This window comes from Crocuta crocuta, unplaced genomic scaffold, assembly GCF_008692635.1.
Source record: "Crocuta crocuta isolate KB4526 unplaced genomic scaffold, BGI_CrCroc_1.0 scaffold277, whole genome shotgun sequence".
Lineage (NCBI taxonomy): Eukaryota > Metazoa > Chordata > Mammalia > Carnivora > Hyaenidae > Crocuta > Crocuta crocuta.
The window spans coordinates 671,719-677,262 of record NW_027531912.1 but is presented as its reverse complement, the minus strand read 5'-3'; the positions used below and the strand labels follow the sequence as shown (position 1 = coordinate 677,262).

Genomic DNA, 5,544 nt, shown 5'->3' with positions numbered 1-5,544 from the left:
CCTCGGCGCTTGCGCACGGGCATCGGGGGACCGCACGCAAACTACCATTCCCAGCGGTCTCTCAGGGACGGACGTTACCTGGGAGTCGCTGAGAGGCGCCTTCCGCCTGGGCCACGGGCTAGTGGTTGCAGCCGGCGGGCGGCGCGGCGGGGGGGAGAAAAAGAAAGCCAACGACGCCGTTCTTAGAGAGAACTTCCGGGGCGGACGGAACCCACCTCCCCGCCCGGTGCAGCCCTGGAAACTTGGGACAGCCGCTTGACGCGAAGTAGGTCTCGTGTTCAGAGAAACGCTGGGAACCTAGCGATTCAGAGCGGACACCTTACAGACCAGTGCTTCCCGAGGCGATGGGCGCGGGGGAGGCCCTTCTCCCGTCTGGCCGAGCGTGACTGCTCACGGGCACTCACCAGGCGAAGGTGAACGGGTGCGGATTCACTCCAGAAAAAGTCATCGCTCGTCATTTCCCGTACAGCTGGTACACGGTTTGGCTGTGTGTGTCCAGTAGGTGTTAACAGTGTTGATTTGAAACACTGAACGTGCAGAATTCAGAAAATGAATGGTTGTGGCCACCACAGAGGGCCCCAGGTGGAGAGCAATGCGCCACCGCAACTTCCCGAAGCCTACACTACCTGGGCTTCACGTCTGTTTAAATACCAGTAAGCCAAGTGAAGTTTGTTTTAAAAAAAAAAGGCCAAATGAAGTACCATTTATAACAACCGGTCGTAATCCCTGGAATAAACTACCACTGGTTACAGATAATTTCAAAAAAGTTTCGCAGAAATTTGGCCCTCCAAAATTGTTTTGCTGCCGACCTCAAAAATAGACTTACCCTAAAGCAAGGTTTTGGATATGCTTTTTTTTTTTTCCCATTATGGATGAAACCAAATCCTAAGACTTCCAAGATCACACAACTATTTAAGATGCCTTATGAGGATCCAAACTCCCCGCTTCCCTTAAAACAGTGCTTTGGCTTGAAAAGCATGTCCAAGGTTACATTGTTTCTCTTACAATGTGTATTTTTTAAGATAGTCACAGTATCTCTAATTTTGTGGCTATATTTTATTGCTATATTTTTATTCCAGTGTGGTATGTAGTACCAGATTACTTGTTGGTTGAGTGTGTCTTTTACCACACTAAGATCTTAATCGGTTGTTCAATTAAGGCTCTGATACCTATGTGTTCACCTGTAGCCCAGGTAATTCTAAAATGCCCACTAAGCTTCAAGTGTCCTCAAAATCCATCACAAAGTGGAAGGAGTAGAGGGAGGAACTTCCAGCTTCTATTCTGCCCCACGGTGAAAGATTCAGCCTCGTCAGCTGCTCCTATCTTGTTGCATCTTCAGGTATTGATGTAGAGAAAAGTTAGACTGAGAGCTCCCATCCAGGGGGTTCAGCCACGTTCTGATACAGCCCTTTATGCCGTCATAAGAGGCAGGAAGACACTATAATAAAACAGTTAAGAGCCCATTCTTTGAAATCAGGCATTCCTGGGATCACATCATACCTTGAGGACTTACTTACAAAGTGCTTTGGGGTCTTAGTACTCTACCTCTCAGAAACTCCGACTTCTCATCTGCAAAATGGGGATGGTAACAATAATGCCTACCTCATAGAATCGTCATCAAGATTAAATTTTAAACAATATATAAAAAACAGCATAACGCCTTGTAAAAATTTAATGAGCAGGTGTTTGCACTTTTTAAAACACCACTTTTTGTTATGATTGACATACAAAAAGCTATACATATTTAATGTATATAACTCGAGTTTTGGAGATAAGTATTCACCCATAAAACTGTCACCAAAATCTCTACCATAACATGTCCATCAAGGTGCTTTCATCCTTGTCATGACTTCTACTCTTGATGAACTCACTTTGTCTGCCAGGCCCAGCTCTCCAGGTCATGTCAAATGGTTTTGTAAAATACAAATTGGTACCATATTACTCTCAAGTTCTTTGGTAATAATATTTTAACACAGGTGATCTGGCTTTGAAAGATGTTCAGAGAGTTGAAAATTCTTCATTGCTGGGCTTAGTGGTAGTAGTGACTTCTCTGTCAAGAAAGGACAGAATTGCAGGCCTGCCTGAGGGATGATCCCCATGCTGGTATCATCCAGGCTAGAAAGGATGGCTCTAGCAGGTTAGAGAGAACACTGAAGAGATTCAAGTACCTAGTTTCCAGGCAAAAGCAAGAAACCCCCCCAGCCCACTTCACCTGGGGTAAACCAGTCCCCAAACTCAGATTTCTAGAATTTCATTGCAGTAGAGAAGCTTTCATCAACCACATTGGATGCCAAAAGAACAGCTTTTTAAAAAAACATGTTATTTTAATAAAAATAAAACTATTGCTGGTACTTCGGATTGCAGCAAAATATTATGGAAACCTGTGACTCTAAGTAACGAAGGGATTATCACATCTACTACATTCTAGAATGCCTGAGCAATAACGTTGAATACACAGTAAAGGGGAATTCTAGCCTGAATCATTGCCATAATCACAGCAGAGCAATACTATGATATTGTCACGCCTGTATTTTTACCCTCTTCTTGAAAATAATGATAATTAAGATTTTTATGTAATTGTCTCATGGTTTTCAAAGCATTCTACAGGCTTTTATTGCACATTTTTTATATGTTTGTTTATATTTGAGAGAGCGCACACAAACGGGGGAGGGGCAGAGAGGAAGACAGGATCGAAAGCGGCTGTGTGCTGACAGCAGACAGCCCAAGTGCAGCTCAGATTCAGGAACCTTGACACAGTCTGAGCGGAAGTCAGATGCCTTAACCAACTGAGCCACGAGGCGCCCCTACACATTTTTAAACCAGCACATTTACTTTCCAAAAATATGAAAATTACCAGTGATTTGCATGTCCTAAGAATTACATGAACCACAATAGGCGGAGCTGTCCAAAAACTTACACGTGTGCTCCACTGCCCATTCCTTAAAATATTGAGTAGGTCCTATGTGTCAGGCATAGGAACTTCTTTGACGATTAGTAGAATTCATCAGTGCAGCTGGGTGATTCTGGGCTGCTTTTCTTTGTTGGGTGGTTTTTGATTACTAAATCAATATCTGTTCAGTTTTGCTATTTCTTCCTAAGCAAGTGGTGGTAGTTAGAGTGTTCTAGGAGTTTCTCCATTTTATCTAGATTATCTAATTTATTGATGTACAATTGTTTGCAGATTCTTCATAATCCTTAATTTCTATGTCAATAATAACGTCCCCACTTAGATTTCTGATTTTAGTAATTTAAGCCCCTCTTTTTTCTTTGTCTGACATTTTGTCAGTTTTGCTGATCTTTTCAAAAACCAACTTTTGGTTTCATTAATTCTCTTTTTCTATTCACCATTTCATATACCTCTGCTCTGATCATTATTATTTCCTTCTGCTAGGTCTTGGGTTTAATTTGTTCTTTTTTTTTTTTTTCCTAGTTATTTACGGTGTAATTTCAGTTGTTAGCTTGGGATCTTCCTGCTTTTTCCATATAGGCATTTACAGCGATAAATTTCCTCTGAACACTTTCACTGCCTCCGGTGAGTTTTAGTATGATACGTTTTTGTTTTAATTCATCTCAAAGTATTTTCGAATTACCCTTGTGATTTCCTCTTTGACCCATAAGTTAAGTGTGTTTTGTTTGATTTCCACATATTTGCTACTTTTCCAATTTTTTTCTATTACTAATTTCTAGCTTCATTCCTTTGAAGTCAGAGAAAGGACTTTGTATGATTTTAGTGCTTTAAATTTACAGAAAATTGCTTTGTGACATTACAAATGGTCTATCCTAGTTTTGTGTTTGTTTAAAAGAATATTGTGCAATTATTGTATGAAGTATTCTATATTTGTCTTTTAGATCTTACTGGTTTATAGTGTCTCTTTCTTTTTTTTTTTACATTTATTTATTTTTGAGAGACAGAGGACAAATGGGGCAGGGGCAGAGAGACAAGGAAGCACAGAATCTGAAGCCTACTCCAGGCTCTGAGTTGTCAGCAGAGAGCCCGGCCCAGGGCTTGAACTCACATATCGTGAGATCATGACCTGAGCCGAAGTCAGATGCTCAACCGACTGAGCCACCTAGGCGCCCCATGTAGTGTCTATTTCTTCATTAATCTTCTTTCTAGTTATATCAGATGTTGAAATTGGGTATTGAAGTCTTCAACTGTTATTGTAGAACTATCTTATTTTCCCCTTCAATTCTGTCAATGTTTGCTTCGATATTTTGGGGTTCTGTTGTTAGATGTGTATATATTTATAAATGTTCTACCTTTTTAATGTATTGACTCATTAATAATATATTATGTCCTTCTATGTTTCTTGTAACAATTTTTTAATGTTTATTTATATTTGAGGTGGGGGAGGGACAGAGAGCGACTGAGACAGAATCTGAAGCAGGCTCCAGGCTCTGAGCTATCAGCACAGAGCCCAATGCACGGATTAAACTCCCAAGTCATGAAATCACGACCTGAGACAAAGTCATATGCTTAACCAACTGAGCCACCCAGTCTTCCCTCTTATAACAATTTTTGACTTCTATGTATTTTGTCTGATATTAGTATATAGCCTCTTCTGCTCTCTTTTGGTTACTATTTGCATGGAATCTTTTTTCCATCATTTTTATTTCAACCTATTAGTGTCTTTGGATCTAAAGTGAATTTCTTGGGGTACCTGGCATTTCAGTTAAGCGTCTGACTTGGGCTCAGGTCATGATCACAAGAATTGTGGGTTCGAGCCCCAAGCTGGGCTCTGTGCTGACAGCTTGACAGCTCAGAGCCTGGAACCTGCTTCAGATTCTGTTTCTCCCTCTCTGCCTCTTCCCCACTCACACTCTCTCTCCTTCTCTCTCTCACACAAAAATAAACATTTAAAAAAACAAGGTGAATTTCTTCTAGACAAAATATGGATGGATCATGGTGGTTTTGGGTTTCTGGTTTTTTTAATGCATTCTGCCAATCTCTTATTTGGAGAGTGGAAGCAGTTACCGCTAATGATGAACATCTGCCATTTGCTATTATGTCTTCTTGTTTTGTTCCTCAGTTTCTCCATTACTGTCTTCTTTTGTGTTTAGTTGATTTTTTTTTGAATAAACCATTTTTATTTCCTTTCCATTAACTTTTATATATTAAAAAAAAATTTGTTTTGTTATCACCTTTACGATTACAATTAGCATCTTAAACTTAAAACAGCCAGGTTTGGGTGCCTGGGTGGCTCACTTGGTCAAGTCTCTGACTTTTGATTTTGCCTCAGGTCACAGTCCCTGGGTTCTGGGATCAAGCCCTGTGTCAGACTCCACACTGAGCATGGAGCTGGCTTAGGATTCTCTCTCTTTCTCCCTCTACCCTTCTCCCCCACTAGCGTGCTCTCTCTCCCCAAAATTAAAAAGACAGCAAAAAGATAGCCTGGTTTGAATTAAAACCAACTTGGGTTCAATAGTATATAGAAACTGTGCTCCTATATATCTCCATCCCTCCCCCTTTTCTCTGTATTATTGTTGCAAATTACATCTTTATACATTGTGAGCCCATTAACATGGCTTTATAATTATTGTTTT

At 40.6% G+C, this 5,544-nt stretch overlaps 1 protein-coding gene across 1 annotated transcript in view; it reads right to left on the bottom strand.

Annotated features, from left to right (window-relative positions):
- The window catches only part of CPAP (centrosome assembly and centriole elongation protein), a 68,252-nt gene extending 67,582 nt beyond the window's left edge, over positions 1 to 670 (bottom strand). The window contains exon 1 of the mRNA XM_077774733.1: positions 405 to 670. The gene's annotated coding sequence lies outside the window, so the exon portion shown is untranslated. The remainder of the gene's footprint in view (positions 1 to 404) is intronic.
- Positions 671 to 5,544: the final 4,874 nt, after the last annotated feature.